Source organism: Carettochelys insculpta, chromosome 17, assembly GCF_033958435.1.
Source record: "Carettochelys insculpta isolate YL-2023 chromosome 17, ASM3395843v1, whole genome shotgun sequence".
Lineage (NCBI taxonomy): Eukaryota > Metazoa > Chordata > Testudines > Carettochelyidae > Carettochelys > Carettochelys insculpta.
The window spans coordinates 25,693,093-25,719,872 of NC_134153.1; the positions used below are offsets into that span (position 1 = coordinate 25,693,093).

The 26,780-nt window shown below is 50.7% G+C and overlaps 1 protein-coding gene and 2 long non-coding RNA genes across 11 annotated transcripts in view; 2 read left to right on the forward strand and 1 right to left on the reverse strand.

Annotated features, from left to right (window-relative positions):
- EPB41L1 (erythrocyte membrane protein band 4.1 like 1) overlaps positions 1-11,818 on the reverse strand; it is a 144,324-nt gene extending 132,506 nt beyond the window's left edge. For 4 of the 9 annotated variants that reach the window (XM_075011769.1, XM_075011772.1, XM_075011770.1 and 1 more), the window contains exon 1: positions 11,677-11,818. The gene's annotated coding sequence lies outside the window, so the exon portion shown is untranslated. Of the gene's footprint in view, positions 1-10,910; positions 11,029-11,676 lie in introns of those variants that run through there. The other 5 variants (XM_075011776.1, XM_075011775.1, XM_075011773.1 and 2 more) reach the window with 3 other exon arrangements.
- LOC142022191 (uncharacterized) lies at positions 11,047-21,766 on the forward strand. Its single transcript, XR_012647874.1, has 5 exons — positions 11,047-11,149; positions 14,686-15,211; positions 15,319-15,458; positions 19,792-19,974; positions 21,641-21,766. It is a non-coding gene; the product is annotated as an uncharacterized LOC142022191 (long non-coding RNA).
- Positions 21,759-26,415, forward strand: LOC142022192 (uncharacterized). Its single transcript, XR_012647875.1, has 4 exons — positions 21,759-21,801; positions 22,948-23,008; positions 25,295-25,335; positions 26,303-26,415. It is a non-coding gene; the product is annotated as an uncharacterized LOC142022192 (long non-coding RNA).
- The last annotated feature ends 365 nt before the right edge of the window (positions 26,416-26,780 follow it).

Consider the following 26,780-nt stretch of genomic DNA (forward strand, 5'->3'; position numbering starts at 1 on the left):
CAAGGAACGAAACACAGCAATGGGCTGAGGAAAAACCTGGCAAGTCTCCGTCCCCGGTACAAACTTCCACGGCAAAGTCTGACCAGGAGGAGAAGGGGCTGGACCGGGAATGAGAACTCCCCCTGAACGACAGAACATAAGCACTAGCGAACCCGGCCCCTTCTCCACCCGTGTGTCAATAGAACTCCAGTGCAATCAGGAGCCCAGCTGCATTACACCTGCATCCACCCTTTTACTCAAGGGTGTGTTCCCTAATTCCCATTGGTGGGAGCCATACTGCGCAGCAGGCTGAGGTGTTTACTGTACCCAGCCCTGTCGCTGGCTGTACTATGAGCAGAGATGGGCTACACCACCGCAAGAGTGAAACCCACCCAGGGCTTACACTGTATTACGACCAATGCCACTGCCGTTTTGAGGGGCATGTAGTCTGACTAAGCCAGCTGAGCCAACGCCCCCTCTGTACTAGCCAGCCAGTTCCTTCAGGCACCTGAACACTGGACAGGCAATTAGGTATCTTGAATAGCCACTAGCTCAGGATGGCCAGGCAGTTACACCAGGTCACTTCAGGAGCCCGTCTGTCCCCCTTTGATTTGGGAACCCAAGAGAGATTCAGGCGTCCAATGTCCACATCTGACATCGCTGGCTGCCGAGCGTGGCCATGCAGACACAGCAACAGCGCGACCAGCAGCAGCTCCTCCTGCTAATAGACCTGTGCAAACACACACTGCCCTCTGCACTCTGCTCCTTGGCGATTTGCAGCAGGGATGAGGCTGAGAGTTAATCAAGTCACTAAAGGCTGTGAGCAGGGATCTGAACTCCTGGTTCCAGAAAACAGATGACTCCACTACTCCCTGGCCTGTAAGCACCACACCAACCTCACTCTTTTTTGAGATAATAATACAAACTGAACCTCTCTAATCTGGAACTCTCTCGTCTAGCAACATGCATAATCCAGCAGGATTTTAGTTAGCCAGATGACCACATCGTGGCTGTGGCCAAGTTTCCAGTGAGCCCAAAAAGTTTGTTTCCCACCCCCAGTCCTGGCTCTCAGTGTTCTGTGCTGTTATTTAGCTGCAACTTATCCCTAAACGTCTTCTGAGAGCTCAGTAAACACTGGAAGTGTTGGTAATGTGCTAGGAACTACTGACCTCCTGTGGTCTGGAGAACTCTCTCATTTGGCACCAGTCAGGTCCCAAGGTGCCACACCAGAGAGGGTCAATGTGTAATTATTTGGCTGCTTCTCTGCTGCTGGATGCAAAAGGATCCCCACTGATTTAAATGGGCAGCATCTTAAAAAGGGCCCAACAGGCAGTGTTTGTTTGCAGCAACAGAAGGGTTAATGCACATCAGCGGCCTGAATGGAGCTGTGTGAGCAAGCAGGGCACTCAGGTCCGTCCTTGCTCGGCGGAGGTGCTATTGGAGACGCAGGACTGGAGTGCGACTGAATTTCTAAGGCGGGGCTGAGCTCACTTCCACCCTAAATCCCTGCTGGGCACTTTTGCCCTATCATGTCCTGCCCCGCCTCCCCCCACCATTCCCCAGTGCCTGCTGCCCACCCCCTACTACCACAAGAGGGTCCAGCCCTCTGCTCCTCGTTGGAGAGGTCAGGAGGTGAGATACAAACTCTTTGCCAAACAGACTGCCAAGGGACCGGCCAGTCGGGGTGACCCCCACCACAGAGAGTCAGAGGTTAGATGCTGGAACTGAAGGACACCTGGGTTGTTTCCAGCTTCACTACTGACCATCCGTGCGGCTGGAGGGAGCGACCAAGACCTACACTGACAAAAGCCCTCAACAAGCGAGGCAGTCAGAGAGCCAGGGCTCAAGTGGCCTGCTGTCTGATGTACCACGTGCCCACAGATCCCACCAGCGTGGCCACGTGGGTGCTCGGCATCTCTAAAAAACAGGTTCTAGGTGCTGACAAAGGGACCCCCAAGAACGAATGCAGCCCGAGCCAGTGCACAATTAGAAATTTCACCAGGAAGGGACGGGAAACCCATCCATGCCTCAGTTTCCCCACCTGTAAAAGGGGATGAGAATATCTCTGCCTCCCAAGTGAGCTGAGAGTCAAGTGACAAGCGTGCATGCAGCAATCCGAGCGCCTCGGGCAGAATCAATTCTGCCAGTTCCCTGTTTGTGCCCTGCCCTGTCAAACAGGACATCTGAAATGCTGCCTTTCTAGCAGGGGGACACAGCCCCACAGCTCATTTCACACAGACCCCAAACAGCTGTAAGGTGCTAGCAGTGCCTGCCCCGGGCCGGATCAGAACCACTGACCTGGGGTTCCCTCACTCTGCTTTCCATCCCTTGAGCCAGCCCACCTGCCCACCCACCCTCTGGAGTGGGCTGGGATTTTTCCAGGCTCCAGACTTGCTGGTGGGGTTTCTCTCAGCTCTGTGCTCGATACGCTGACTGCTTGCTCTCTTTTCCACCATGCCCATCATTCAGGATGGCAGAGCCTATCCCTTAGCGCCTCTCCACTCTCCCGCCAGTGGCGGGGTCACTGGCCGCTCAGCCACAGGGAGTGGGAAGTTCTCACACCCCCAGTGCCGCATCCTATACCATTGATCCCACCTCCAATGCCAGAGTACAGCACCCACAACTCTCTACCACACTCACCCCCACGCCAGAAACACAGACACCAGGAAAGGCCTCTGCCCTCCCAGCACAAACACCTGGACCAAGGGGACAGACATGCAGCTGGTAGATCAGCCACTGTCCTCTCCAAAGAGATGTGTCCCAAGAGGAACACTCCACAGAAGAGACTACTCAGCCCTGTCTCCAGCAGCCAGAGCGCAGGGACTCCGCACAAGGCTGTGCCAAGTCCGGAGCTGGCCTTTCTGGAGGGCCCCTGCACATGAGCAGATCCTGCACTCCATGCAGAGCTTAAGTCTGTGGGATGAGCACTCAGCTTTCAACGGGATTCCTGGCTAGCAGGCTTCTCTCCATACCCGCACTGCCTTGTGGTTGCAGCAGTACAAGCAGACAGTGCACAGGTGCTGATTTAGGGAGGCAAACACATGCGGAGGGGTCACGGCATCAGTCAGCAGCTCAGGCGCAGACATTTCAAGGGGCTTCTGCTCATCCCCCAAGGGGTGCAGGGACCACCTGGAGACAAGGCAGACTCCAGGAACGCTAACCTGCCTGCAACACAACCTGACAGGGGCAGGAGCTTTGCTCTGTCACTGCTGCGCCTGACTCAAATGCATCATGGAGCGTAGATACCAGCGCAACGGGTGCAATAGAAAAACCCAGAGTAGATTCTCCTATGCAGGGCTTGGGGGCGAGCCTGAGGGGCAGACCACGCCTCAGGAGTGGCACAACGTTGCAGTCATGCCAAATCCTGTGGCTTCCTTCCCCAGAGGGCATGCGCCAGTCACAGCCCTCACCACATACCAATGAAGATCACTGCATTCTGCTAACCAAGGATCACCACTGTGCTTTCAATGAGGCACAGAAATTGCACTCCCTACCTGCCTTGTTCAGCTGGGTGATCCTGGAGGCTGGCTGAGCTTGGAGACCCCTGTGTACTACAGCTTGGGAAAGACTTTGGGGTGCTTCAGGACGACTACCATTGCATCAGTTAAGATTTTAACAGTGACTTTAAACTTGGGAAACAAGCCCCCGCCAGCTGCCCATTAACCAGCCTGCCTCAGCTGGGGGTGGTGTGCCAGCTGACAGCTTGACCTGGGCCATTTGAATCCAACTGGAGCAGTGCTCCACATGGATGGGAAATGTTAAGCTCTGCACAAGGGAAATAACACGCAGGTCCGGGATTCATGGAGGTTAGGAGGAAGCCTCGTGCCAAGCCCCCCTGCCTGAGATCTTGGCCAGTGCATCATGGGTCGACACTGATCAGCCTAGCAAAGCACAGGCAGGAGACAGTTCCTTCTCCTTCTATTGGCCACTGGAGCGGACAATGCAAATGAGAGAGAGCAGCAGGCCAGCCTGGAGGGCTGCTTGCTAGAGCATTAACCACTCAGCTGAGTCTGGGATAGGGTCACCCTTGCACCCCAGGCTGCAACTACGTTAGCTCTCATCCGCCCAGAGCGAACAACCCCAGATGGGCAGAGTCAGTTCTGCAGAAAGCACTGGTGCTGGAACAGAGAGCGTCTCCCAGGTAAAAGGTGGAGCTGAGGTCCTGACCACTCAATGGGCATTAAGGGTGCTAACTGCAGTGTAACAGCCACACTGTAACTTGGGCAATTACGTGTGGCCTACCCACAATTCCCTCAGCAGTTTCAACTGGACATATTCTTCACTGCTCCTCCTACATAAACCTGCTGTTTAATACTGCTGCCTTGCCAATGAGTTCCAGCCCAGAGTCAGCTGCAATTCACCAGCAAGTGACAGGTATGACCGAAAATGCCCTGACAAAGATCTACAGACTTATTATACGTGGGGCCAAATTAATCCCTGACCTCACTGATGCTGCACAAGGGCTGAACGAGGGCCATACTATCTGACAGTGCTTTCCAGCCTTGGGATGAAAGTCACTGTACACCATAGACATTACACCCAGAAAGACATGACAAGTCCTGTCTCTTCCATGTCACAGCCAGGACAGGATTGCACTCAATAGCAAGCTTTCTTTTGTTCTGTCCAGTCTAATTGTAAGAGTCCCAAGAGATGAGGCTGCTACATCTTCCCTTGAATAACGATCCCACAGCTGAATCCATGAGAAAGGCTGGAAATTTCCACCTTCCCAACATTCAGGCTAAATTTTGCCCACCACAATTCCATCTTTTACTGCCAGCAGCGTAGCTAATTATGCTCTTTTTTTGTTATCATCACACTCCAACTCTTCCACTTTGAGACCCAGCTGTTAACCAGCATCCTTTCTGAGCTAAGAAACAAACAAACAAAATACCACAAACAACAAACAAATACAAAAAACCCCACAACTGCCTGACAACTTCCCCTGCTATCCGATATCGACAAAAGCTCCTGTCAGTAGAAACTACACCAGATCAATAGTGCATCTAATCAGAACATTTAATTACTTCCATTGTTCATTTGTTCATCGCTTCCCCAACCAGACCATTAGAAAAACGAGCAAGGGCCCTTTCAGTATTCCCGACCCTTCAGGCTCCACTTGGACTTCCCAAGACATGACGGATTCACAAACAGTCTTGTTTTTCCCCTTCCCAGCACCTGCTTCCCTCCTGGTCCTGATTCACCCTCCTTGCTTTAGACAGGTGTTTCTGAAACCATGTTGCGCAGAACACTGGTGTTGCGTGAATGAGTAGCAGGTGTGCTCCAAGCATTTGCAAAAATACACGGATGGTTTACATTTTTTGTTATGAAACCCAGGTACGACGTTACTTCTTCATGGCTGTGACGCCTGATTTAATCATCTAGGTTTGTTTTGGGGATTTTTTTTTTTGGTCTGACAATTTTTTTAAGAAAGTTGTCACAGGTGTCCCACATTACTGTGTAGATACATTGTTTGGTGTTCTGTGGTCTCAAAAGGTTTCAGAAACACTGCTTTAGATGTTTCTCCACTGGTGTACACCTGACTGCCTCCATCTAAGATATGTCTATACTACGCAGCTTTTAGCGACAAGGTTGTGTTGGCGCAGCCCTGCGGCTAAAAGTCAGCACATGTGAATGCTGTTTGTCGGCACTTTTGTCACCAATATTCTTCTGCCCCCATGGAGGGTACTTGTGAATCACAAAAGTTTTGCTGATTAAGTGCAAGCATAGATATAGCCTAAGCCAAAAATGTTTTCCACTAGCATTAACTGCAACAAACCAGATTAGTCAGTTATAAAGGGAGGTGCCATTAAAAATGCACCTTCTGCTTCCGGGCCCTTGCACAAGGAATGACATGACTCCCTCTCTGCCTGTCAAGAAGCAGCTCCTTTCCAGAACCTGGACACAACTAGAAAACTAAACATACTCTGATTGTTGCTACATGTGGCTTGGCACCTAGTGAAATGCAGGAGGGGAGTAGTGGAGGGTTGTGGGTGTGTTTCAACCCCTAATGAAGCTTCAAAATGCTGTTTGATGACTCCCAGTTTCTCTACAATTTCACAAGGAGGATAAAAACCAAACAAATGTGCCCTTTGTGCAGCAAAAGAGAGAGAACTCCGCCCAGATTAGCATAGACTCCTAGAACTGGAAGAGATCGCAAGAGGTCATCAAATCCAGCCCCCTGCCCACAGCAGGACCAACATTATTTTCCTTCCTCTCTGATGCTTGCTCACTGAGATACTACCAAACTAGATCCCCCTGCTGGACTACCTCCAGGGCTGGGGGAAGAGCAGATAAGTGAGTTAAAAGGCAGTGCTGCTTTACTTTCGCAAAGATCTGGGATTCACTTTGCACAAGACCTTCCCACCCACACGTGGTCCAGGGTTTTACCTGGTTACCAATACCGTACACAGCCACAGCCTCTCCTGTGTACAGTACCTTGGGAACAGAGCAGTATGAGATGGCAGAGACCTACTGGATCATGATCAAGTCCATTGACATCCCAGGGCAGGAGGCCTGTGCTGAAAGAGGATGGACTGGATATTAAACAGTCACTGCAGCTCCTCTTAATCAAAAGGCCAGAGTCCTAGCAGAGCTGCTGACCTGGTGAGATTTGTGGAGCTGACACTTCACATTTGTCTTGCGTTTAGAACAAAACAGGGCCACCCTGGTGCCCTTTGTCCAGGGCTGCCATGAAGGAGACCTGCAGCCAGTTCCAGTCCTAGTCCCTCACTCCCGAAGGCAGCCTAGCACCAATGAGAGCTGCAAATGCAGCCCCAGAGAGAACTCCGTCTCGCCCGTCCTGGTCAGGAGGCTGGTGGCCTCAGAGGGAAGGACGGACAAATGGGGATAGTGAAATAGCAGCATGAACAGCAAAGCTCAACATAAGCTTCCCACAATGCACCATCAGACGTGATCTGCCCTGCCTACAAGGCTCTGTCCACCATGCCCAGTCCTCTCTGGCACCCCCAAAAACATGCCATGCTGCAGTTAAGCCTCACAAGCAGTTATTCTCCCTCTGCCCCACCATGTGAGAGCAAGGGGAAACTGAGGCACAAGGCTTTTGCAAGTCAGTCTCAGAGCTAGGATTAGGGCTCTCAGGGTTGTGTTCAACCCACTGGCCCACAGTCACTGTGTGCGAAAGGCGAATATGCCTTGGCTCCTGTCCCAGCCTCAGCATTCATCCTAGTGTGTTCCCAGGTGCCTGGAAATGCTTCGCTCCCAGAGCAGGCCCAGAACGACAGATGCTGCATGACGCTTCAGCCTTGCAGACGAGACGCCCGCCACCAGACCCTGCGAGGAACAGTTCCCTGGCACCCTGCTCCACTCCCCAGGGGTGCAGACCAGACCAGGTGGAAGGGCTGGCTGCTGAACCCCTTCTATTGTGCATTGTCATGTGCATGCTCTCAGCTCTCACACAATGCAAGAGCTCCCAGCTCAGCATTTAAAGGGGCAGGCAAATGGTGTTTTACACCATGATTGTGAAACACACAAGTGTGGCACTGCCAGGCAGCTATAGTGAGTCAGCCCAGCCCTGCACAGGATGGGATGCCCAGCCATTTCCTTCCGGCACTGAAAATGCTGGGCAGGTTTCCCCAAAAAAATCTCACACTCCCCCAACCCCCCTGGGGTGACTACAATGAAAACCCGCTGACTCAGAGACACCTGACAGTTCCAACGAGAACAATGGGCCACTCAGCAGAGGCTGTCACATTCTCTGTGCAGGCGCATTTTTACACGTCGTATTAGAGTAGCATATTGATAGCTGTGTATGGGAGTGTTTATGTAGATGAGCAATATGATGGGCTTGGGAATCTTCTCTGACTCAGAAAAGGGTTTAGATTGTACAGTGGCAGGTGCTGTATCAAAACCTAGTGGCGAGAGCGAGCGAGAATAGCTCCACTCCCATCATAGAGCTGCCATGAAACCAAAAGCCATATTAAAGAGGGTCGCGTTTCCATCTAAGCTGCACCTACACCCCACAACACAGCAGCTGAGACCCTCACACAAGCAACAAGGTTATCTTTACAACACCCTCTAAGACAGGGAAATAGCTGAAGAAGCAGAGGCACAGAAACATTTTCAGGGAGCCTGTAGAGGAATGTGGAGCTGAGCCCAGCTCTGGGCCAATACTGTACCCTCAGAGCCATCCTTCCTAACAACCCAACAAGTCATACTCTAGCTTGGGGAGGAGATTTTCCAAGGCACAAATGGGAGCTGGGTGCCCAAGTGCCCGGGATGCACTTGAAAACCTCCCACCTGAACAGTATTTTGCAGCAACACTGATGCAGGTCACCAAGACTGGGGGACCCTGGCATGTAAATCCACAGAGAACTAGATAGTGCTTGTAATTGCTACTCTGCTCACCCCAGGACGCAATGGCTGTTCTCTTACTCGGAGAGAAACCTGAGCGAGTCAGCCAGGGAGAGGCCTAAAGGCCAACAGACTGGATCTGCCACATCACCACCCGACTGCAAATGGCACACACAGGGAGGACCATACTTCAGCCACAACTGCAAATGGATGGCAGATTCCCAGTCAACCAGCAGAGCCCCTGCCCACGAGCCCTGGTGTCAAACTGCAGCTTCCCCCAAGATAGCTGTGCTCCCCCCACTCCTAAGGCGTGGGAGCGCAGCTTTGCTAGCTGTGGCAAGGTCCGATTCCAGCCTCCACCACTGTTAAAGTAATAAATATATTGCCTGAAAACAGAAAGGACAAATGCCCCACTACCAGCAACTGCTCTGCTGGCAAAGGGCCACAGGGGAGGCTTGTGCAAGGTGCAGCGATAAGAGGCCTAGCGGGGGGGCATATAGGGAAGGCGGCATGTGTAATGCTACACACAGCTTACATCCCAGTGAGGGCCTGAGTGAGCGAGGGTGCATGCATGCGATCTTCTGCCAGGTGTGTGTGCATGCACGTGCGTGTGCTTTCGGGGGGGGAAGGGAGGCGTAGCTGTGCGAGTAGGAATGTTAAAGGCAAACTTGGCACAGGCCATTAGAATCAAGAGCTGGCACTGCGCAAACGCAGCACAGTCCCTGTTCTTACTCCCGAGGGCCAACGTCAATCAGGGACAGAGTCTACAAAGCGGCCGCCTCATTGGTGAGCCTGGGTATCAGCACCAGGACACTACCTCTGTAAACAAACAGGCCCCAGTCCAGTGACCATGCAGCATCAAGGCCTTCCTACTCTGGGGATGTTCCCTAGTTCTAGCTCTCTCCCAGGCACCCGCCCAGTTTCTCCACAGCTCACATCGCTCAACCATATCCAGCCTGAAAAAGACAAAGAAACACTACAGCGAGAGGCTCAAACAACTCCCGGCATCCACAGCCACACTGCAGCCCATGTCCAGCCTTGGTAGGGAGAGGGAATGGGATCTGACAGGTACAGAGCTCTCCACCAGTTTGCAGGAAGGCAAAACATAAAAAAAAATTGGTTGACATGCTCAACCCAGCATCACTCGTGTGTGTGTCGCGACAGATACACCCACACACAGAAAAACAGACATGGGCATTAACACACAGGTAGGCAGACTGCCTCCCGGCCGAAAGCTCCCTTACGGACCAGAGAAGAGTAAAGCCACCACAAAAAAGGAGGAATCATTAAGGCACCGCAACCCACTGGAGCGTAACTCAGACGAACAATGCATTTAACATCTCCAGCTCTGTGGCTTGGAAGCAGAAACATCAAGCAAACCTAATGGGAGAGAATTGAGGGAAAGGAATATTTATGCTGAAGATCAGGGAAAAGCATCTCGACAGCGAGACAGATCAGAGCATGGAACAATCTCCCCAAGGAAGCGGGGAAAGCCGCTCCCCAGGGGAGGTTTGAAACTAGCCTGGGAAAGGTCCAGCGAATAAACCAGAAAGCGCTTGCTCCCGCCAACCACCAGATGATCTAGCAGAGCCTTTCCGTCTCTAACTTCCATAACATATTGCATAAATTAAAGGCCACATTCTATCAGTGCTTTGCTCTGGAAAAAGGACGTGATTTCAAGTATTGAGGGAAGCATTAGAAATGTAAGGGGAGAGCGAGGCCATGGTGGAAGTAATCCATCTTGTAAATACCCCAGTCGTGAAGGAAGGGGACTCACACGGTCCCATACCTTTGCACAATCTCCTGTACAATCAGACAATTAAGAAAGTGCTATGATTCATTACACCTCCAGAGCCCACCTCCTGCCATGTGACCATATTCCAAAAATAACCCTGGAAATATGCAGGGACACATTCCAAGTTGTTCCTGGCTCCCTGCGCACTCTGCTCTAACGTATATTACCCTCCCGACATTACTCCTGTGATTGACTATTATTAAGGGTAAATCAGCAGCTCCAGTTTCAGAGGTATGCTCATGGTCAGATTCTCTACCACCTCCACCTTAAAAATTCCCGTGGTCAGATTCCCCCCCCACACACACACACTTAAAAATTCCCTAATCTGAGTCAGATCCAAAATTCCTATGGCAGGCTAGCTTGTGTTTTACAGCGGGAGCTATATAGCCTATGCACATTTTTTCACCTCCATTTGCAGTTTATTGTTTGACTGGGGGGGATATTTTTATTTAACCCTTCAGCTGCCAGGGATGGGGAAATGCAGCCTTAACCCCTGTGGACATCCACATCAAAGAGAACACCAGCTTCTCCAGAGAGGAGACTTGATCCAGATGCACGGGAAATCCCTTGTTGCAAATCAATAACTGTGATCGCAACAAAATTTCAGGGAGATCAGAGTCTGGAGACCCAGCTGGGCTGTAGTCTAGAAACATGGCTAAACACACCCCACCCTTGAACTACTGGAAGATCGCCGCTCCCACACGCACGGGGAGATTCACAGCTCCCTAGTCGCCAGTATGTGTATGCACCCCCCCTCCCCTGCGCAAAGCTGTGGGCACCTAAAGAGTGATCAAAGCTTTGTGCACATTAACCAATGCAGAGGCACCTTAAGAAACAGGTGGTGGCAGGGAGCGGGCTCCTGTCGCAGCCTGGCGAGCGGAGATCTGGGTGGAGCGGCCAGGCCCTGCCGCAGGCGCTGGGAAGGGGCAGACCCCAAAGCCAACCGGCCTTGGCAGGGCACAGATGACCCGACGATCACCTGCAATAACCAAAACACGCTCCTCCCCCGCCGGCTGGCTCGCCGCTCCCCTGGCTGCGCCGGGCGCGCCGCTCACCCCCGGTCAGGTGGGTCGGAGCGGGCTGTTCCCAGGCCCTTTCCGCACCGTCCCCCCACCCCCATCTTCCGGGCCGCGGGTTGCCCACCGCCGAGGGGGTTTTCCCCGGTCCCTCGCCCTGCCCCAGGGCAGGGTCCCTCCCTGCTCGGCAACGCCAACACACGCCCCCACCGCTCTCCGCGGTCACACCCCAGCGCCAGCCGCATCGCCCCTCCGGGCCCTTCTCCCCCGAGGGACCCGCGCACCTGCCGGCTTGGCCCTGAGCCGAGCCGAGCCCCGCCGCGCCCCGCGATCGGGCGATGCGGGGGCAGCGCTGCGCAGGGGCTCAGCTAAGGCCGGAGCTGCGCCCCAGCAAGGCGCGTCCCGCGGCGCAATGCACGGGGGCCAGGCGGGGGGCAGCGGCTGCCCCGAGGCCCTGCGGGGGGCGCGGGAGGGAGCAGACCCCGCAAGGATCGGGGCCGGAGGGGGACAGGCTCCCCCGCCCCGCAGGCTCTGCAAGCCGGGCCCCGGGGGGGGCGCAGGCGGGGCCCCGCTCACCTGGCTGGCCGGTCCGGCGTCAGGCTGTGGAGGGAGCGGCTCGGCAGCGGCATCCCAGGCGCCCGCCGCCCGCTCCCAGCCACGCAGCCGCTTCCCCGCCCCGCAGCGGGACAAATCGCTCGGCGGGCGGGGAGGGGGGCCGGGCGGCGCAGGCCGGGGAGGGGCGGACCCCGCCCCCGCACGCAGGGGGACCCCTGGCGGGGAAGGGGAGGCGGCTGCGGCCGCCCTGCCCGCAGCCAGGTGGGGAGCGGCGCTGCTGTGCTCCCGCGGGCGGGGCCTCCCTCCCGGGCACCGGCGCCCCCTGCCACACCCAGCGCCATTGTCCTGCTGCCAGGCCGCAGGCCCCCGTCGCCCGGCCCCATCCCCGGGCAGCGGCTGGGGGAGCAGTGGGGCCCTTACGGGAACGAGCGTCCTCCAGGAGTTGGGGGTTTAACCCCCCCCGCCCCCCCGTGTGGCCCCGCAGGCAGCAGGTCCCGCCCCCCTGCCCGCTGCTTCTGGGCAAGCAGCAAACACCGGGCGTGGGGGACTTTGCGGGGGGGAGGCATTTTTACGCACCTTCTTGCTTCCCCCCCCCCCCCCCGGCTGCCCTGCATGCACTGCAGCCCCCCTCCAGCTGAGCCCACTTCAGGGCCCCCCTGGACAACCTAGCTGAGTGGGAGAAAGGAAATGGACTTTCTGCGTGGACTAACGAGCTTGGGGTACAGCAGCTGGTTTCACTCACATCACCCCAGGAGGGAATGGAGAGGCTCCAGGTGCCCTCACAACACCCCTACCAGGCCCCACTACCACGGGCCCTCCCCAGTAGCATTGCAAACAAACCAGAGGCTGAGGGAGGGAGGTGAAAAAACATAATCAAATGCTGTTTTTGACACAAGCTGTCCTTTTGCTCTGTCTTTGTCCAGTACCTGGTACAGCAGGGTCCTGAGACAGGCCTAGGGCTCTGAGACACTGCTGCAATCCAATAACAACAGGATCAAAAGTGACCCAGTGGGAAGTGCTGCAGTGTGCTAACAGACAACTAGCAAATGGGGCAGGGGGAGGGATAAACCATTACAGAAATTAAAAAAATAAAACACCGCACCTATAAAACACCACACATATACCCCAGAAACACTAATTCTGGAACCTTTCCTTGCAACAAACCCCACTGCCAACTCTGTCCACATATTTACAGTGGAGACGCCAACACTGGACCTAACCACATCAGTTACACAGTCGGGACTAGTATTCCTGCCCTTCTGCTAATGTGACATATGCCATCATGTGCCAGCAATGCCCCTCTGCCACGTGTATTGGACAAACTTAATAATCACTATGCCAAAGAATGGATGGACACAAACCAGACATGGGGAATCTGAATACACATAAACCCATAAGTGAGCATTTCACTTTAGCTGGATACAGTATTCAACACTTTTCAAACAAGGATATTTTAACACCAGATTATAAAGGGAGGCATCTGAACTTGAATTTATTTTCAAGTTTGATACCGATCACCTCAGACTCAGCAAAGGTTATCAATTACGTTACTCATTACAAAGACAATTTCCCCACCTTTGATCTGCGCAGTGACTGCAGGCATCTCACTTAACGGACACTTCCACAGGATTTTTTTCTCCTCCCTTTCCCTGCCCCTTCCTTCATGCTCTCTAGCTGATAGGGAAAAAAAAAAAAGAAAAAAATTGACCAATCTTTTTTTATATTTCTCTTCCTCTCATATATCTGTTATCAGGATTCTCCAGATCTGAAGAAGTGGGTCTGTTCCACTCATCACCTAATAAATAATATTATTAGTCTTCAAGGTGGTACAGGACTGCTTTCTTTGTTTTGTGACGATACAGACTAACCCTGCTACCTCTCTGAGACAATTAAATAAATAGTGCAGAACAAAGTATCAGAGAGGTAGCCGAGTTAGTCTGTATCTTCAAAAACAAGAAGTTCTGTGGCATCTTATAGACTAACAGATATTTTGGAGCATCAGCTTTCGTGGGCAAAGACCTGTTTCATCTGATGGATGATGAAGCTGGTCTTTGCCCAGGAAATATCTGTTAGTCTATAAGGCGCCACAGGACTTTCCTGTAGTACAGAACAAAGTTAACCATTCGGGTCCAATAGGCACTGTCATGAGTAGGACACAAGACCTCCTGCACCACATGCAAACTACCTTTCATTTGGGTTACCCCACCCCCATCCCTATCTTTCTTTCTGTCAATACTCCTTCTTGGGCTTAGTTTTGTGTTTCTATCCAGGGCTGACTTTAAAGGCCTATTGTTCTCCTTGTGTAATCAGTTCTATCTGGATCACATCAGATTCCAGGCAGAGCATGGTAAATTACTGGAATTCCTTATATGGCGCTCAGTGCTGTGTTATATTACTGAGTATTGTGCCTGACAGACCTTGCTGCACTGATCCTTGGAAGATTTAAAAAAACAATAACAAGCTAATCTATGAGCTGAGCATGAGGTAAGGTGAGCTACCACAGGCAAGACTTATCTCCCACTAGGGACGGACCCTAGCATGAAAGCCCAGCTGCCTTCCCTGTCTCACTTCTGGGTAAAGATGAAGGCAGCAGCTATTTTATTGCTGGTGAACTCAGAGAAGAATGGGCTCATAGTGATAGATCACAGGAGGTAGAGGATCAGGCAAAGATCAGACCCTATTGTGTGCGGTTTATGCGTTTGTGTCCATTTATATATAAATCAGGTGTTGGCCTCCAGCTCCTGACAAGTTGCCAGTGTGACACCAGGTGTCAGTAAGCCAGTGGAGCCTCATCTACACCCTATTATTAATAATATCTGCTGAGAACAGGTACAGCCAGGAAGGCCCTAGCTATGTTACTGGAGTAAGCTGTCCTAATGTAAGCCCTGCTGTGAGCTCATGTGTCTGCATTAGAGGTTTGTTCTGGTGTGACTTGCCTCAGTGTGGACCAGGTCTAAATCTGTTCCACACAAGACTGTGCAGCTTGCCTGTCTGGTGGAAACCCAGGGGAAATGTGCCCTTTTGTTTCAGAGAGTGAACAGCCATAGAACTACCCCTGACTTCACATTCCTGGAACCACTGGCACACCCTGGTATGAAGAAAGCTGATTTGACTGCTGCCTAAAATGCCTCCCTTTATTAGTCACACTGAGGCTTCTTCTTTATAAACCACACCAGCAGGCAGTACCCGGAACAAAACTTGGCTGCATGGTGTAGTGGTTACAGCGAAGGATTCAGAGCCAAGAGGATACAAGGATCTTGTCCCCCTCCTGAGCTGTTGACTCACTGTACAAACTTGGGCAAGTCTTTGCCTCCTTGCGGCTCAGTCAAAGCAGCTGCAAAGTTGGGTAAATAGCAGAATCTTTGTGGAAAGTTCAGACGCTGCGTCAGAGCCAAGCGTGAGGGAGCTTTTGTCTACAAATAAACTTCAAGTTGTTACTTAAAATTTCCCTTGCAGTCCCCTCTGCATATGTTCTTCACTTCCAGCGTTAAACAGTGTTGCTGTGCACCCTTAAAGAGCTGCTGTGTTTCACCCCCGGGGCGGCTGCAATTCAATGGTGAGTGAAGTAATTTGTATGTCACACTTCACTAAGTTTGCATGAAAGAAGAGACAGATAATTATTGCTGTAAGTTTACAATAGTGAAGATGCATTTGCTTATACAGGTTGAATCTCTCTAGTCCAGCCCCCTTGGGACCTCTGCAGTGCCAAACAAGAGAATTTGCCGGACCACAGGAGGTCAATATTGTCTAGCAGCATTACCAACACTTCCATTGCTTATTGGATTCCTGTAAGACATTTAGGGGTAAGTTACAGCTAAACAACAGCACAGAACACTGAGCGCCAGGACTGGTGGCGGGAAACAAACTTCTTTAGTTGCTACTTTGCAATACCCACCTGAACATGAATTTCTTTAGCGAAGTCATAGGTGACAGTACTTGGTGTTCAGCACGTGGAGTTTTTCAATGATTCCCTCATTCCATTTCTTCTTTCAAAGGAAACAGACCAAATTGGATTTTCCTGTAATCACTATGGAGTTGAGCAGAGAAGCTCCTGAACAGGTCCAAAGCGATGGAAACATACAACAGTATATGTGTGCACACATTGCTCTGTGACAATCTACCCACTCAACTGTGGGAAAAGAACTGGACTTGTAAAATACCCACCACTGGCATGTGATTTATGGATTACACACTTCATGTGATGGAACCTCTGCTAGTTATTCAGTGATGGGTGAATGAGCTTTTATGCTTGTATATCAAAAAAAATATAAAATAAATAAAATTGGTGTAGTGGATGCAGTGGAGACAGCTAGCAACAGAGAGATTCCGCATGAGGTATCAAACAGGTATTTGGAAAATAAGCATATTGTTTTAAAGAAATGAACATTTTGGAAAAAATGTTATTTCCAATAGAAGTCAGATTTCATTAAAACTTATTTTGGATTGAAACAAAATTTTAGACTGCTTGCAACATATTATCCTGCAGGAGTGGCCCTCTGCTTGCAACCACTTTTACTTGGCACCCTAGCTGTAGCCTTTATCTCAAACTCCTGGGAAAGGTAATTAAATTGAACAGAAGCTGCTGTTTGAATGGAAAATCTTCGCTAGGCCTGCACAATGAAGCTCCATAGCAGCCATCTGGGGGCCCAACGTTCATGCTGCCAGTTTAGCAGGAGACTCCAGTGAAACCCTTTTTTTAGGGAGTCAGGTTTTTGTGGTGCAACCCAAATGAAGAGAGTCTCTGGCCAAATTCCCGTGATTCATCAAAACTAACTGGAAATAATGGCTGAAGAAAAGGCAATATCAATAACAACAGAGAAGTACAGCTACAAAGCCCATATGCCCCACTACCCGAATCTAGCATGCCTAGAAGAAGGTTCAGTCCTTGAACTCCAGCCAGTTCATCTTCATGGCTGCCATGTTCTTCACATTCGCAGAGATCTTTCCTTTGCTGTTTGACTATAACATGGCTTTGGTATTGACTCTGGGACTACAAAGCAAAGGATGAAAGTCAGATACTGCTTCTATCAGAAGCAACCCTGAATATCTCTCCCCATTGAAGCCTGCCAAGTGCCAAGAGGTGCATGCTACAGAGAGTAGCTTTCCCCTGGCTCAGCCTCCACACCTCTGACCCTGCCCTATACTTAAGTCATGGAAACCCCGCCAGCCAGAGGCAGAGCTTCCCCGCCCCATTATCCTTCCTTGTTTTGTGCCTAGGGGAAGTCACCAGGCACACTTCTCATGAGACTGTTGCACTGGCTACCTGGTCTCAGCGTGGACTCCTTGCATTAGCCAGGGCAAATCTGCACTTAGGTGTTCCAGACAGCGCTCTGGGCAGCTGATTCATCTCTTCTGAAGCCATTGTATCTTGCCTGACTCCAGTAGAGTTACTCCTGATTTACACCAGCAGGAAAGAGTTGGGGGTTCTGTGGATGTTTTTGCTTTCCTGAGGCTAGTGGTACTGTAATTATTTCCCTTCTCTCATTAAGTAGATGCAGTGACTAGATATAGATAGGTGCTAGGTGAGCAGACATCAAAGATAACTGCTTCTCTGCACAGCTGCACTGACTTTTGCTCAGTTCCTTCAGTGTTTTGAGCTTTCCTGATTTCCCCATTGAAAACAATAACAATTTATTTATTTAAAGCAAAGCATTCACCATCTTCCACACAAACCTTTCTGCATTCGTTCTGCCAATACCCCAGTTGGGAGGTACTGCCCCGATTTGCAGTAGTTGTGATGAAGTTCTCTTCAACCAAACCTGAAAAACCTCAAGGACAGGCAAAGTTGAAGGGCGCTTGCATTCTGCTCATTTCCAGTGTGAACCTGTGCACAGGGCCAGTGCAAGATCCTCAGCTGCTATAAATCAGCATCCTTCCATTGAAGCGTGTTCTCATCAACACCAGTTGAGAATTCAGCCCCAAATGTCTGTTGTCATCTGTGACAATATAGGCAGGAACAATATGTGATCTGGGACACATGCTAACTGCACGGGGTGCTCAGTGCCCAGCTGGATTTCAGCCATGAGCAATCACCTCCTTTCCGCCTATCTGATCAGAGGTTTCTGTGCTGCAGTCCATCACCGCAGGGGTTGAGTAGTGGACATTAATGCTCAGCCGCCCTCAATGGTACCACTCAGAAACACCGGAGCCAGTTCAGTAGTGAAGGTTCTGGGCCCGGCTGGTCAACAAGGTGCAGTACTAGTGTCCAGTAGTTTCTATAGGTCCCCTACTGCATGTATGCCCATGACAATGTACTCAGCTCAGTCGGTGGCAGGACTTTCCTCTGCTCCCTCAGCTGGACAAAGATGTCCCTTTTGTTACCCCTCTTTCATACGCTGGCACAAGCAAGTCACATATTACCCCCCTGACTTGGTTAGACACCACCCTGCCCCAATACGTGTTGGATTGGACAAAACACCTCCATCCATTATCCTGACTTTATTGTTAGCAGGGGCCAGTGTGCCCCTGTACCATCTTCAGGGTGCCTGTTTATATCTAACTTTGTATTGGGGCATTCTTGTTCTACTTACAGAAATACCTAGTACTTCTCAGGAGTGCCTGTGTTTTAGCAACACCAGCAATACCGTTGCCAGGCTCATGTACTGGACAATGAACTGACGTGTACCTGCTTTGATCCAGAGCCTGACTTTGGTTCATAACAGGACCTGACCTCAGGCCTCAGATCCTCCCCAGGGCCTAGAGCTCCAGGATCTCTCTCCTACACATGTAGTAGTGTTGGCTGTGAGGGTAGGGTGACAGGACTCACAGCTACCCCATTCCAGCCCTTCCCAACAGGAGGCACTGTAGGGAACAGTGTAACGTTGCTGGCTCTGAGGCCACTTGCATTTTACAGAAAACACCCAGAAAATCCCCGTGCACCTGAATCCATTATTCCCAACAGCTCCCAGTCACAAACCAAGATTTCTCCACAAGGGATTCACAGAAGTTGCCCATTCCCACTCCTTGCTGTATCCCAGCCCAAACAATGGCCAACAGAGCCCAACCTTTGAGGTTTCATGTTTTCATGTTTACGGCGGGTGGTTATTTTGGGAGCCCCAGCCTGAGCTGCTGCTCGTGTGGATGCTTTGCGATAACAGCCTTTCATGTCTCTTGCTTGTTTACGCAGGGCATGAAAAGCCCTTTTGTGCAGCTGACAGCTGCAGCCAGCTGGGAGCTGCAAGGCCCTCTGCACGACTCAGCTCCCCTTCACCCTTAGCTTGCTCATTCCCTGGCTGATGGGTGCTGGGCTCAGAAGCCAGGCTGCCGAGAGCCTGGAAAAAGCTTTCCAGGAACATTCCACTCCAGAGAAGGAGAAACTTGGACTCTTACTCAATGCCTGTTATTGAAGGGACATTGTCAGGGTAGAAGTCACAGAGGCCACTTTCTTACCTGACAGTAAACCAAGAGAAACGCCATGAATGAGAGGTATGGGCAGTTTCTGAAAACCAACTCTCCATGTCAGTGTTTTTGACACCCTCTTAGACAATTAAAACTACGGGGAAAAAATCAAAAGAGACATTTCTTCAAACAATCCTCCACTCCCCATTTTTCCTTTGGTTTGCCCATTTCCCTCTCATGGGGAATGCAAACAAACTGGTCCCTGCTAGTTCCTTGTCAGTTTCACCTTCCAGAGGTCAGGGTCTCCTTGCAGATAGGTAGGGAATTCTTTACCTCCATACAAAAAAGCTTCCCTGGGAATGTCAAGCCGCTCATAATAAGCACATTAATTTTGCTTGTGGCTGCTGCACAACCTAGCTGCACCAAAGCTCAATTTGGTTGCTAAAAGCAATTAGACAGTCACTCTCTGGACATTTGGAGTCTGAATCAAAGCCCCCTGGAGCCTGCGCGGGCCTGACTTTAAAGAGCCTTGGATCAGGCCTGTAGTATCTCCAGTTTGGTTTGGGTGGTGCTAATGCTCTGGAGCCCACTCGTTTCTTTTGGCTTCAGAGCCTGAGCTTCACCCCGAGGCTGAACTTCTACTTGGCTATTGTTAGCACCAGACTCACACTCTGAGGTGCCCTGCCACAGAGTTTCATTGGCTAGGTGGAGCTATCTGAGTGATTTATGTTGCCAATGGAGAATTAACTACACGGAGGGTTTACTTTGTTTTTGTTTTTTTTTGTTTTTAAAACTTAGCCTGAAGAAAAGATGATCCACCTCAACTATATCTTCAGAGTCTGGTGCCAGGCAGGAAAAGGGGAGCAGCATTCCACAGCCATGTCCTAAAGCCCCAAGAGATGAGGAGGTTTAAAGAACAACACTTAGAGCTTTTCCTCTTCAAAGCCTGTATCAGCACTGCAGCCTCACCACACCTGTGAGGTAGGGAGAAATTCATGGCCCCACTTTGCAGATGGGAAAATGGAGGCACAGAAAGGCAAAGTGACTCACCTGGGGTCGTGCACTGAGTCAGCCGTAAGATTACAAGCGATCAAGAAAACCAGTAGGAGTGGTCACGTTTCTTCCTCTGGGAGACGGTTTCCACACTGGGAAAGTGGGAGCTTCTTCAGGAGAACTCTCAGGGAAGTTGGAATTTCTGATGGGTGACTAGTTGGGAGGGTGACCAGTTGTTCTGTATGGAGACCTATAAACAACACAACCAGTCAGAGGAAACCCTGCTGTTTACTTCTCTTCTGGGTCAGTAAGTAACACAAATGGGAACATTCATCTTTGAAAAGTCATGGAAGTACAGGGAGATTCCAGAAGACTGGAAAAGGGCAAATATAGTGCCCATCTGTAAAAAGGGGAATAAGAGCAACCCAGGAAATAGAGACTAGTCAGTTTAACTTCTGTGCCAGGAAAGACAATGGAGCAAGTAATTAAGGAATTCATTTGCAAACTTCTGGAAGAAAATAAGGTAATAGGTAACAGCCAGCACGGATTTGTAAAGAACAAATCATGTCAAACCAATCTGATAGCTTGCATGTTGAGAGCTGAACATGAGAGGTCATTTTTCTGCTTTACTCAGTGCTCATTAGGACTCAACTGGAGTATTGTGTACAGTTCTGGGTACAACATTTTAATAAAGATGTGGAGAAATTTGAGAAGGTCCAGAGAAGAGCAACAAGAATGATTAAGGTCTAGAGAACAAGAGCTATGAGGGAAAACTGAAAGAACTGGGCTTTTTTAGTTTAGAAAAGAGAAGACTTAGAGGGGACATTATAGAGCTTTTCAAGTACCTCAAAGAGGGTTACAAGGAGAAGGGAGAAAAATTGTTCTCCTTGGCCTCTGAGGATAGGACAAGGAGCAATGGGCTTAAACTACAGCAAGGTAGGTTTAGATTAGACATTAGGAAAAACGTCCTAACTGTCAGGGTGGTTAAACACTGGAATAAATTACCTAGGGAGGTTGTGGAATCTCCATCACTGAAAATATTTAAGAGCAGGTTAGATAGACACCTATCAGGGATGGTCTAGATGGTGCTTGGTCGTGCCGAGAGGGCAGGGAACTGGACTCAATGACCTCTTGAGGTTCCTTTCAGTTCTAGTGTTCTATGATTCTATGATATATCTTTGTCACACCAAGGGACTCCCGCATCAACCCCATAATTTCTGTGGAGCAAGAGCAGTTCTTTTAGAAAGACATTCAGCTGTGATATAAAAACTTCAGTTGATGGAGAATCCCCCACATCTCTAGGTAAAGTAAATTACCCTGACTGCAAAACAACTGTCGTATTTCTAATCTGAATTCACTCACTTTGACTTCTAAATATTCGGTCTTCTTACACCATTGTCTGCAGAACTGAAAAGCTCTCTATTATTAACAGAACTCTTCCCCCAGTAGGTATTTATAGACTTCAATGGTCACCTCTGAACCTTCTCTTGGATAGACTGAATAGATAGCTTCCTTGTCTCTGTGAGAAATGTTTGTTTTCCAAACCTTGAATTGTTCCTGGAGATCTTTTCAGAATCCTTTGTGACTCAACATTCATTGTTTGTACAATCTCATGATTCTTAAGCCAATCTCATGACTTCTGTGGGCTTGACAGGTTTTTGAAGCCTTGAGGTTGACCACCCTGAAAATGGAGCCGTTTCCAGGCATCTGATTCTCGGTGTCTCCGTCTCTGTCCTGCCCCAGACTTGGGCCTTAGCGAATCCCCTTTCCTCACATCTGCAGCAGAGCTGTCTCTGCCCAAGGAAGCCCTTGAAGGTACATGGATCGCAATGAATGGTGGCATCTCTGTTTTCTCCAGAGCGAACCTCCTTTTCTGCTGATCCAGGCAGAAATAAAATTGATGTAGACATCAGCTGAGAGAGTGAAAGAGACAACCCTGAGGGGGGGGGCACGAGCCAGGCAGTATTCCGAGGTGTTGGACAATGGGTTACTGTACAGAACCCAGAGGAAAAGATGGGCAAGAACTCTCCCAGGTGAGCAGCCACGTGACCCAAAGGCACCACACCAGCAGCCTTTCACCAGAGCATCATTGTTTTCTTTATCCAGCCCCCAAAAGGGAACCCAAAGAATCATCCTCTCTTATGGGATATCACAAAGCTGATTAGAGCCCTGGGAATTGAGCAGGTCCAGGGAATGAGCGTGGGAGAGGCAGATTAGATAGATAGGATTAGATCGGATAGACTCCAAATTTTTATTGTTATTATTATTATTATTATTACTATGTTTTTGGGGGTGGGAGGAGAGGGGGAGGATTTATTTCAGAGTAATCCAGCCCTGCCTCAGCCAATCCAGCAGTGACTTTGGAACCCACCAGACCTAGGCAGCATCACACTCCTGGGCCCAAAGGTCCCCCACAAAAGGACCACTTTCACGGGGGCTGGTGTGAGGCACTGGGGAGGTGAGTGGAGAAGTGGGGTGGAGATAAAGGGGACGTGTCAGGAAAAGGATGCCACTTTCATCTGTAAAGGGGAGACAAATAAATCCTCAGAAGTGCTGACAGAATCAGAGCAGGGGTCTGCCAGTCCTCCTCAACCACGAGCCTGCGTGGGGCATAGAGGCCCTGCAGGCTGTCCCCCACTGGTTTGATCCCAAGGGCAGCTAAGGGTTCAGGGTTCTATAGGACCACTGCAGGAATTACAGACGCTGATGCTCCATCAGCTCAGCTAAGGCTCTCCACTGCTTACTAATGACATTTAGCTACCTACGACAAAGTGTGCCCATTTTACTGCCAGGCTTCCACGTTACAGCAACACAACCAGAGGTGTAGGGGTGAGGTAATGGCTATTGTCAGTATATTGTTTCCTCTAACGTTGGACTCAGCATGCAACTGTCATGCCTTGTAAATAAGCTGCCGTCAAACCATCATCAAAACTCAGGGATCTGAATGTATCCACATTGCAGGCCGCCGTGTTCATGTTGGGAGCCAGCCCCCGAATCTGGGAGTGCACAAGAGCTCATTAAGGTAATGATTAATAGTGAGCACTGAGGTCTAAAGAGTGATACTTTGCCCTAGAGAGAGAGGCTGTGTGATGACAGACAACTAAGTACCACTTTAGCATCAGTGAAATAGCTGGTCTGGACCAGATCCAAGCTCCAGCTCATCAGGACCCTACCTCTGAGAGCAGCTACAGCCAGCTGCTTCACAGTTAAGTGCATGAGCCCAGCCAAAAGCAGATGTGAGCAGGCTGCCCCTCACAGGGTCTCTTTCTGACCTCCATCACTAGAGACTGGCATAAGCCCTCCTCCTGAGGTAGAACAGCAGGCGCCATAGCCGGTTCCTCTCATGACTGCCCGCAGATCCAGTCCAGACTCTTCAATCCAACTTGCTTTAAATTAGCCCATCCCCTTCCTGCTGAGCCACCTAACTTCTCCGCTGTAGGTAAGCATGTACCACGGAGGGTGGGAGGGGAGTGAGGTTATATGCCACCCCCCAAACTCAAAAAATGTCAAAGCTCCGCAGCCATCAGGATGGATTCTCCTTCCTGCATCCTCCTCAAAAACTCCTCTTCCTCCCCGTCCGAAGCCCTTCCTGCCCCACCCCACTGATACAACCCAGCCCAGCAGGGGCCTTTTGACTGTTGTGTCTGGGCCTCAGCTGAACGCAGGGCCTGACTGACCCTGATTGCTGGTCTGGCCTAGCTGGGCTCCCCCGAGTTCTACTCTTCATGACCTTGGCACCAGGTGCCCTGGCGACAAAGTGAGTCTGTGCTCACGAAAGCTCATGCTCAAAACTTTTCTATTAGTCTATAAGGTGCCACAGGACCCTTCGTTGCTGTTACAGATCCAGACTAACATGGCTACCCCTCCGATACATGAAACCTGATGGGCATTCTCACCCATCGCCAGCTTCTCCCTGTCCCCGATGGATGTGGCTACATGCTCCTTGGAAGGGATGTGCTGCTCATTCACACCCACCCGCCATCTGGAGATGGCTGGAGTCCAGTTGTCTCGCTTGCCATGCCTGACAACAACTCCTTGGTGACAGACCCATTACCTGCCAGAAAGAACAACACGGGAGCCCGGGGCCAGGAGCCCGGGGCCGGGAGCCCAGGCCGATGCTATTCCAAACAGCCACCAGAGCGCAGTGAGCAATTCTACCCTGAGCCATACGACTGAGGTGGGTCTGCTCCCTGGCGGACACTGCACTCAGTCACACTCTCGGTGCTGTCTGACCTCCGCGGCTGACACCAGAACCAGGCTCAATCCAAGGCCCTGATAAAGAGCAGGCTGGAGCTTGGCTCTCACCATCTACCCATGTGCGTCCCATCACTGGCAAGGCTGACGCACTGGCATCAAAGTCTGAAACTCTCCAGGAACTGCAGTGGGAGCCCTGGCCTAGGGAAGCTAATTTGTGTTTTGGGGCTTGGAGGGACAGGAGTCTGTTGGGCAAAGGCTTGCAGCCAGAGCCCCAGGATGAAGCTGGGTCCCAGACCTACCCAAAGACTTTGGGGCAAGTGACTCAGACAGACCATCTAGTGATCAGCTCCACCAGCTGGAACAAATTCTCTGCAAAGAGGGGCACCACCTGGGGTAGATTTTCTGCCTGGGGGGATGCCAGCTGCAGTGTAATATCTGCACACTTTCTCTCTGGGGCAGAACATACCCTTGTGTCCACATCCTGGACACTGTTGTAATAATCTTTGTATCAAGTGTGCTTTGTAATGTTTCATTTGAAAACCCGTCATTTACTTGTCAGTATTGTCCTGATAAAATGAATTTGACAATATTGAAGTTACTGTGAGCCACTGCATGGTGTTTTGAGCATATGTTCCAAGCTGAGTTAGTCATAAACAATAGAACATGTGCTCTGCTTAATTTGCACTTAATCAATAAACAGAGTCACCAGGCAGGATGAGAAACAAAAGAAGCTCCAACAGATGAGTTAAAAAGCAGCAGGGAACCTCCTTCCCAAGAGACTTTCTGTCTCCTGGTATCGAGCTGGAAATGTTTTTAAAGAGAGGGACTGAAACTATCAAAAGGAGGGACAACCACTCAAGAAAACTCTCTGTCCCCCTCCCTCACCCTTGCCTATCACATTCATGGCACCTGAAGTGATAAGACAAAGGAAGTATTCGCTGGATTCTGGGAGAAGGGTTTCTGACCTAAGAAGAAAGTCTACTGTTGAATCTGACGTAGTTTGCTACATTAGCCACCAGTAGCAGTTTATGTTCTTGTAATCATTTCTGACTTTAATGCCCCATTAGTTGTATTCATTTATAAACCTGATTTATTGCTTTATTTAATTCAGGTTGTTTAAATGGAAGTGTCTGGGAAACTGCATTTGGCATGGTGAGTTGCGTGCATGTTATCTTATATATTATTTTTGCTCTGTCCATCTGTCTGTCCAGACAAGGTTCTACCATGTTCCCCAGCCCCCACCATGCTGGCCCCAGCCCCTCCCCGGTCCAGTGCAGGGCCCAACTCAGCCCAGCTCCCCAGTGAACCCACAGACACTGTGCCAGCCCCTTCCCTAGCCCCTACCCTGTCCAGCATGGGGCCTGGCCCAGCCCCCCGCAACAGAGCCCCGACAGCACCATGCCAGCCCCTCCCACACCCAGCACAGAGCCAGCCCAGCCCCCCAACGGAGCCCCCCCAGCTGGTGCATGGTCCAGCCCAGCCCCCAACAGAGCCCCTCCCCCAGCCAGCACAGGGCCTGGGCCAAACACTTTGGATGTTCATTACAAGAAGTTTCTTTCTAGAACTTTCTTCCAGCCCAACTTCCGCTTCCAAGTGGGGCTGCAACCAGGCCTCTAGTTTCCAGCGAAGCAATAACGGACTTCATGTAAACGTGCATTGTCCAGGAGAGCATTGGGCAGCACCAGACATGTTACTGGGGTGAAATCTAAGACGAGAGGTGTGTTGGGGTCATCCTGGAGCTATCTTTAAGGCTGGCAGGAGCCAAGCTGTGGCTAACTGGCTGCAGCACACACACCCAGCCATGGCTGGGAGTGCTGGTGGCTGTTTGTGAGCAGTCCAGGCTAGAAACTACAGCAGGACAGCATTGTGCAGGGCTCCTCATGTTAGAGGTCAGGGGAGACGCAGGTATTCCTTAGGCAGGGTTGTACCCTGGTACGGCACTCCTTCAGTGATGCAGCTGGGCAATTCTGTAATGCTTTCTCATAAGCGGGGACATTCCTTCCCTGGGACGTAGGCCCTGAAGCTCAGGGCCTGGGTCTGTGAGCAAATGCCAAAACAAGGAAAAAGAAGCACGGCTGTGCAAGCAAATCCTATGCTGGCCTTTATTTCTCCCCCTCAGCTCCCGCCTTGGACTTGTTATGCCTTTTGCAGCAGTTTCTCACATGACCTCTCCCCAGGGCCAGCAGCCACACAGCAGGAAATGTAAGGACAGCCCAGAGTCCTGATCTGCATGCAGGAGGGTCTGCTGAGGAGGTTTATTTTTTTCTACCATCAAAGAATGAAAAGAAGAAAGCAGCCAGTTTGCTCAGCCCAGGAAAAAGGACTGTTCCCCAGCCATTATTTATTGTCACGTACAGAAGAATAATTGAAAAACCGAGGCCCTGATCCAGCCACATGACATGCACTCTCACTCCCTCTGAATCTCACAAGAGCCAAGGGTGTTCAGCACCCAAGAGAAGCTTCACAGAGCCATTCAGGATCAGGTCCAGTGTTTGTAGTGGAAACAAGGCATTTCAGAGCAGGGCCCTCCAGCTGGAGTTACCAGCCTGCTGGAAAGGTGCCTCGCTGATGTCAAGCTAATTAAAAGTCACAATGTG